Source organism: Equus caballus, chromosome 6 (assembly GCF_041296265.1).
Source record: "Equus caballus isolate H_3958 breed thoroughbred chromosome 6, TB-T2T, whole genome shotgun sequence".
Classification (NCBI taxonomy): Eukaryota; Metazoa; Chordata; class Mammalia; order Perissodactyla; family Equidae; genus Equus; species Equus caballus.
The window spans coordinates 18,559,594-18,568,110 of record NC_091689.1 but is presented as its reverse complement, the minus strand read 5'-3'; the positions used below and the strand labels follow the sequence as shown (position 1 = coordinate 18,568,110).

General features: G+C 48.5%; 1 long non-coding RNA gene across 1 annotated transcript; it reads right to left on the bottom strand.

Annotated features, from left to right (window-relative positions):
* Nucleotides 1–1,636: 1,636 nt before the first annotated feature.
* LOC138924746 (uncharacterized) lies at nt 1,637–4,406 on the bottom strand. Its single transcript, XR_011439864.1, has 2 exons — nt 4,168–4,406; nt 1,637–4,019 (listed from the first exon to the last, which is right to left on the bottom strand). It is a non-coding gene; the product is annotated as an uncharacterized lncRNA (long non-coding RNA).
* Between the last annotated feature and the right edge of the window lie 4,111 nt (nt 4,407–8,517).

Genomic DNA, 8,517 nt, shown 5'->3' with positions numbered 1-8,517 from the left:
GTTCTCTGACCTTCTCCATGCAGGTCCTGGGGGAGACATTGATGTAAGGCCCCGATCCTTGCCCCAGGCTCTCAGGGAGCCAGTGGGTAGTGGGGTGTGCTCTGCCCATCTAGTCGCGGAGACCAGCTTACTTAGATGTGGCCCACACAGTCTGTGCACTGCGCTCTACCTGCAGCAGGTGCCAGACCATCATCCTGGGGCTGCCCCACACCTGAGCTGGAAGGACGGAACTGGCAGCCTGAGCCTGCCTGTCATGTCTGTCCTGTCTTGACCCAAGATTGAAGCAAGTGGTCCCAGAGGTGGCCCAGCAAAGACCCACAGATCGCTATTTCTCTGGTGGCCACATGGGTAGGTTCAGGGCAGCATCTTTATGGGGAGCTGAGCAAAGGGAGGGGGTGGTCCAGCTGATGCTGGAACCCAGGTCACTTTGACATGATCTGGACCTGGGCTTCCACACACGGGGGGCTGGCCAGGGAGGCACAGCATGACCTGGGATGAATCGCCACCCTGTCCTATGCCTCCATTTCCCTTCAGCCTACCTGTGAAGGTCCCTCCCTGGAGAAACTACCCAAAGGCTGGGAAATAAACATTTTTGGCTCCAAGAACAGCTATATAAGGTGGGGCAGGGCCAGCTCCTTCTCAGCCTTCTCCCTGGAGCCAGCCCACAAGTGCTGGAGGAGGGCTGGGGTCTGGGGAGTGGCCCTGGCTCTCCGGGAAGGTGGGGGTGCTGGGTGACCCACCGCTGCATCCAGGGGTCCTCCTGGGTGGTGGTCCACCATGGTGGCCCTGCCCACGCAGTGTCTGGGGCTTGGTCTGGACCCCAAGCCTCTCGGGTCTAAGCTGTCCAGGCCTTTGGAAGGCCAGGTCTGCAGCCAGGCCAGCTGTGGCCACACAACCACCCAGGCAGGCCTTTCGCTATCTCCACCACTGGCACCAAACCCAGAACACAGGTCTGGGGAAGGAGCCAAGACAAGGGACAGATTTCCCTCCCCAGGCACCCCATCCTGGCCCCACGAGCCCTCAGTGCTCAGATCTGTCCTGACTCACATTTTCTAGAACTACGTGTCCCATGGAAACGTGTGTACACCTGTCTGGAGGTAAGTAACAGGGCCTGTGGACAGGCAGTTTTCCTTACTTGCACTTGAAAGTCTGGGCTCACTCCAGATCCTCTAATCGGGGGCTCCCAGTGGCAGGGGGCACAGTAGAGCCCGAGCTCTGGGAGGAGGCCCTCTCCTGGGAGGCTGCTTGCTCCCGCCCTCTGCCGCCCCCACCCACTCCCCTCTGGGAAGCTGTGAGAGCTGCAGGCGCCAGCCAGGGGAGCCCATTCATTTTCTCTGCCTGCTCAGCCCTCACATGTCCTTATAGGGTAGAGGCTGCAAAGGGTGCAGCGGAGGCCACGCCTGCCGGGAGGAACAGGCAGGGAGGCCTCCGAGGGGCTCCCCGCTGGAGCCGCCTGGCTGCCCCGGGTGGTGAGTCTCCACCTTCCCAGACTCCCCTTTAATAACACATTTTGCAATATCCTCTTTCTTATCCTAAAATGAAATTCCCAGATAAGAGAACCTACTTACCCACATGATTTTAAAATAATCATTATAATGCCCTAACGGTAATAGAAAGAAGAAACAAAAGACAGCAATTTTATAAAAAAAAATATGTATTTCCATATGTAAGTGCTTGGGCAGACTACACCAGGAGACATTAAAAGAAGTCTGATGCACGTGGCCTTGGGCAGTCACTGCCATGTGACAGGCACAGGTGTGTGGTGGTGCATGGTGACTCAGTAGGGCAGGTAGGGTGGGGTGGGGTGGCCATCTTTGGCATGAGTTTTCAAAATGATGAACAGCTCTTGGTAAAGTTCTGAACTAGACCAAGACCAGTCTTACCCCAGCCACACACTGCAGGAAGTCGAGCCTGGTGGGCTCCCACCAGGAGCACCAGTTGGGTTCCCCAGTCATTGTGAAAACCAAAAACACCCCCACCAATGTGCGAAATGCCTCCCTCCCGGTTGGTCGTGCCCCCACCCTGAGAACCACTGCTGCAGGCCATGGGTGTGGAGGGGATATCAATGTGAATGGACCAAGTCCAGCCCCAGGAGCTAACAGCCCAGTGTGGGAAGAGCATGGCTCCCCTTGAAGTACTGTTTTGGCATCGAATGCCAGAAATTCAACTCCTAGTGACTTGTGTTTTGCTTAAGCAAAGAGAGCTTGTTGCTCATGGAACTTCACAGTCTGGAGGTAGAGGCATAGCTGGTGTTGAGGCTCACATGATGCCATTTGGAACCACCTCTCAGCCAGCTTCCTCTGGGTTGGCGTCATATTCAGGCCACATCAGAAGCAGAAGAGTGGTTTCCAGTAGCTGGAACAGATGCCCCAGAACTGGGTCTTGTTGGCTGGGATTGGCCTGACTCGGGTCGCTTGTTCCTCCCTGACCCAGTCACCATGGCCTGTGGATGGAACGTGCTGACTGGTGTGTGGGCTGAGCTAGGAGATGGCCCATTCCTCAAGGAGAAGTGAAAGTACAGACAGCAATTACCAGAAGGAATGCAAATGGTGGCTGGGCTGCAAATGTTACAGAGGCTCACTAGAGAATGGGTGAATAAATGAGAGAATGAGCTTCTTAGGTCTTCTCTAACGTGGTACAGAAGTATGAGCTCAATCTGGTCATCGACAGATTTAATTTCCACAGCTTGTTTTGGCCACACTGGCTTTCCCTCAGACGCAATGCTTTTCCACATTCCTTATTAGTATCAGCTCCACTGCCAGAGCATGACTTTGTCTTGAACCAGCTGCTTAAGAATGTTGAGGGACTGAGCACAGATTACGTGTCCCTGTTTGGGGCAGACCTTTAAAGGAGGACCTTTAAAGGATTAGGACCTTTAAAGACTCTAAGCACTAAAACGATTAGAGTGCCTCTACTCAACACCCTCCTTGCCCCCATTAAAAAGAAAAAACATTTCTAAGCCACCAAATAAATGTAAGGAAGTCTAACAACTTGTTCACTTTTCCCATAAAGACTATTTCAATTACAAATATATGCTGATCAAATTATTTTTAGAAAAATAAAATTGTTTTTTTCCTGGGCTTCTGCTATGCTGAACTAATGGGAACTCTGGCCCTTCTGTCCTCGCTTGACCCTGGAGTGTGGCCCTCTTGCCTTTGCCCTGCTGCTGGCTGAGGTGTCACTAGGCTGACTGGACATAATTCCTCTTCGGGCACCAAAGAGGGGAGAGGCTGAGGCACCTGTGTTCAGGCCGCTGTGGGGCCAGCCTAAGGCCTGGAGACTCCAGGGCAAGGACTGACTGGATGGCATCCACTTACAGACACTGTCTGCTCGGGAAATGCGATGTTCTGGATCTCCCTGGGTCACTGCAAGCCACAGAGTCTCAGGTTGGGGGCCACGGTGGGGTACTTCCATGTGTACGTGGTGCATCGTGGCTGCTCCTGCTGGCTCTCTTGCCCTCTCGGCTCCTCAGTTTGCCCAACACAATGCTCTGGGGAAGCGAGCAAGAAGCATCTCATAAAATGGGCTGCTGCCACAGTTAGACAAATCCAAAGACCTTTCCGATGGTGAACAGCAACTGCATGGTGAGTGTAGGAGAGCCTGGGCACAGGGAAGCCGCAGGGCTGGAGCCGCATAGCCTGTGCACCACAAAGAGACCTGTCCAAGGGGTGCAGCAGCACAGGGCTCCCACTTCCTGCCACTTGGCCATCAATTTGGTTTCTGGGGTCCTCTCTTTTGGGAAGGAAATACATGGTCTCCAGGTATGTTCACACTCTATCGGGTGTGCCTTACCCCTGGAGACATCCGTCTTCTAAGGAGGGCTTTGTGGACGGCTATGCTGTTGGAGGGGTTCTGGGGTCCTCACTATCCCCTTGTCCACACTCTATAAATGGCAAGGTGACAGGTCTTCTGGAGGCGACTTTGTGTAGGACAGTGTGTCTCAGAAGCCTCTGAGCGCTGCCGACACTTGCTGGGTGCCTGGGAGGGACTCCAGATCTGCTGAGTCACGGCCACAGTGGCTAAAATAGAAGCAAAAGCGAAAACAAAACCAAAAGAAACATTTTGTAGTCAGACGAACCTGGATTTGAATTCCAGTCCCACAACTCACTAAGTACCCTAAACTTCTCGAAGCCTCATTTTCTGTAAAATGGGGATAGTAATATTTACCTCGCAACAGAATTGTGAGGATGAAAGATGGTAACGTGAGTAAACAGCTGCACATAGTACCCAGCACGCAGGAGCTGAATATGTTTGTCACCATCATCTGTCCATCCGTCCCTCCGTCCATCTGTCTGTCCACCTGTCCATCGAATAAATACTGAGCGCCTATAATGACCCATGAACCTCTTTAGGTATTAGGAGTACAGCAGTCAGAAAAAACAAACTCCTTGTCCTCATGAAGGTTCTATGCTAATCAGGGGAAAGAGACAATAAACAAACATGATTTGCTGGGTGGTTATAAGTGCCATGGAGAAAAACAAATCAGGATCAAGGGCATCACCAGACTCCCCAGGCTGAAGCGACGATTTAATCTGAAACCAATACGCGTTATTTATCAAATACTGTGACAAGGACTTTGGGGGAGCTTATTTATAGACTGGCTGGAAAACAAAAATCCTATACACACAGGAAACCAGGGGAGAACAATGAACTGCCTTGCCAACCATGTGTCATACAGGCCTGAGAGGCGCTGGGAGGAGAGCGATTACTGGGGCTGGCAGTGAGGTGTAAGTGAATACCCCCACTCAGCTTTAACCCAGCAACAAGGGAAGGAGTTTGCTTAGGGACCCATCCCCCGCCCTTATTTTGGAGAGGCTAGTTCATACCCAGCATAAGCAGAAAGCCTAGGATGCTTGTAAACTGCCTAAATCTTTAGAACATGAATCAGGGCTTCCGAGAGAAGACCATGGCAGAACAGTCAGAGGCCGCTCACACCAGGTCATGGGAATGACTAGATGGGGAACTCTTTATCTCTGTCCAGCTCTTTGCCAAGTCCCAGCTCTGGGTAATGCCCAAGATCTTTGAAGGTAATTATCTCCCGGATGCAATTTTATTATAAATAAATAACTCACTGATTTGGAAAATATTGAGTGCACGCACCGAAGGAACGGCCTGGTTCCTAGCAAAGAGATGGGAACTGCCCATCAACAGTGGGCTGTGTTGTAGAGGCCATGGGTATTTGGAAATACTGCGTTTGTTGACAAGCCCTTTCTGAAAAGGCTACTAGCTTAGGAGTATGCAGGAAGACACAAACTTGGAGCAGAATCTGGATATAGCACAGCTATATGGCTATTTGGAGGTCTGCTGCCCCTTTGGATCAAACAAGCCCGGAAAATTAATAGGCCAGCAACCAGTGTAATGGAAAGATGAACTTGAAACACAACTGTAAAAATGACTTTTGATGTTGAACTGGTCACTTCACTCTTATGAGTGTCCTCATGTGTAAAATGAGAGGTTAGGCCATGCCATTCTGATTCAACTAAAATTTAGTGAATGCCTACTTAAGGGCTAGGTTTTTTAACATAGATTATCTTAAGATAACAGCATCTGCCTCATAGGGTGGTTGTGAGGAATGAGTATGTCAATATATGTGATTCTTAGCAGTGTCTAGCACATAGCAAACATGTAATAATTAGCCATTATCATTTATTCTCTTAAGGACCTTGAGGTGAACATTATTTCCTCTGTACAAATGAGGAAACCACTAAGTGACAAGATCAGGATCTGAACCGAAGTCTGAGGCCAGAGTCCACGATCTTCCCATCATGCAGTTTGGCTTGGAAGGGCACTTACAGCTTTTAATTGTAAACAATGAGTAGAAAAGGAACTTGAGCTCTAGAAACAATCAAGCCAAGCACCTTCTGAGAGATTCTCTGGAAAGTGGAGGGTTGTCTCATTTATCATGAAGATAAGGAGGTTGGGGAGGGGTTTGGGACAAAGCCATAGAAGTTTTTTTGCCCAAGCTCATTTCTTCTCATCTCATACCAGAAACACAATCTTGCCTACACAAAGAAGAGCTAGGGTTCTCAAAGAGTAAAACCAATTGAGAAACAGTCCTTAGCAGGAGCGCTCAGTCACTGCAGTGGAGAAATGAGAAGAGACATTTCGACCCCCGGGGAAGGTGGCTCCAACACTCATGAATTAGTCATGCCTTCTGCACTCATGGACTCTGTCCCATTTGTTCTGTTAGTGCTCAGTTGTGGCTCTCACCACTGTCAACAATACAGGTATCAATGAATATATGCACATACATTATGTACTAGGGTTATAACGGTGAGCAAGACAAATGTAGAGAAGATAGGCAAGTCAATGAGGCAATGAGTGGTAATATTACGTGACAAGGACAACAGGGGGCGATACTGGGTGCTGGGGGAGCACAGAGAAGGACCTAGTCCAGCTCTGGCGGGGAAATTGGGGTTTCTTGCAGGAAGTCTCTATAAATCAAGACCTAAAGAACTAACTAGTAGATTCACCAGACCTAGAGGGAGAGGGTGGGAATGAAGAGAGGAGGGTATCTCAGGCAGAGGGGATGGTATGTGCAAAGGCCAGGTGACAGAAAGCCTGGCTCTTTGGAGGAAGTGAAAGTGGTTCTGAGTGTGAGGTAGGAGAAGAGTGAAGAGATGGGAGGCTGGAGAGATGAGCAGCAGCTAAAGCCTTACAGAGCTTTGTACACATATTAAAGAATTCGGGCATTACTCAACAAACAACTACTGAGAGATTTTAAGGAGACTATCATGATCTGCATTTTAGGAAGATCAATTTGCAGAATGGATTGGAATGGACCGAGTCTAGAGGCAGATAGACATTTAAGTGCTTGAATTAGAGGCAGTGAACAGTGGGGAAGAAGGGTAGATGAACTGGAGAGATATTTGAGAGGCTAAACACTGAGGCAAGGATGACGTGTGGGTTTTGGTGCGGACCACCAGATGAAGGGGTTGTCATTTGTACCAAAGAGGAGAAGCCGAGGAGGCTGGATGTGCTTTGGATAGACTGTTTTCAATGTCTGTGAGACGGCCCAAATGGGGATGCCCAGTAAATGCCTGGATGTGAATGCAGGAGCTCAGGTGAAAGGGAAGGGAAGGATGTAGACTGGCTATCGGCAGCAGAGAGCGTGACGGAAGGTATGGGATGGATGAGGCTGCTTACAGAGTGGGTTGACTGAGAAGACCCAAGACCAAATTCTGAGGAAGACTAGAGTTATAAAGCAGTCAGAGGGAGTGGGACCTGCCAAAGAACCCAAGAATCCCAGCAAAAAGAAATGCTCAGCTAAAGATAAATATTTTTTCAATTGTTCAATTAAGGGGAAGTCAGAGACAGGAGGAAAAGACGGGCCATTGACACCAAGGAAAGAGTACTTTTGAAATGAAGAGTCAGTGGAGTCATTTATCTGCAGATGGGTGGGAGAGACTGGATTCTAGGATTAAGTGCAGTCTAAGAAATCAAATAATTTCCTTCCATCTGGTTTCATTGTTGTGGATGCCACTTGCCTTCAACTCTGAAACCGTGGCACGATGACATCATCTGGGAGTAATTGCTGCCATTCTCCCTTCTGTTTCTTCTACTGAATCTATCAATTCCAGCTTCTATCCTGTCTTCACACATGACTTTATTTCACCCTGTTCTATTTCACTCTAGATTTCTTTGCTCCTTGGTGATTCCTCAGTGCTATGCATATCCTAGCAAATCTTCTAGGAAAAAAAACCACTGGGGAAAACAGTCTCATCATAATCTGATCCAAGTGGCCATTTTACTTTATAGCTTGCATTTTTTAAAGATATAACCTCAAGATTTAAGACCAAGATACAAATTCTAAATTGCACTGCCTACTAGGAACTAGTGCTGACTGCTCTCTGAATTTAGTCTATTAATTTTGGAAGGAATTTAATAACTTTGGCCAGAGGCCAGTGAATGTACCACCTCTCCCAGATTACTCAATTTTGGACAGTGACATCATTGGGAGACTTCTGTTTTTTAAACATTTCATATATTAAGGGAAATGTTAGAGATAACTGTCTGAAATGCAAGCAATGCTAGGAGCTTGAACAGGAAGGACATAGCTAATGAGAGGCTAGGAAATGAGATAATCTCTTTTATAGAATCATCTGATATTGAGGAAACAAGGAATTTACAAAGGAGGGGATACAATGAAATTAACCAATGAGTGGAGCCATCCTTTGGGATCAGTAACCTTTAGACCTGGACCCAACAACAAAGCTGCGGCAGATGAGAGGATGAGGGCTGATACATCCAGCAGTTTGTTTCCTCTAAGAAGAGCTTTTTTTCCAGACTCCAAAGACTATATCCTAAATTAAGAAGTCTAAGAATCAAGGTTGGAGCAAAGAACCACTCATGTATAATGCGCAAACTACCTCTTCTTATTTTACATGATTGAAGACCAAAACATGGAAACCCCATAAACCCCCAAATCCAGCTCAGACTGCTGTCCCAGTAATTTAGAGATCCATTTCATATGTCAAGAACACCAGGAGGGGCAGTTGTCACAATAACGACCCTGCC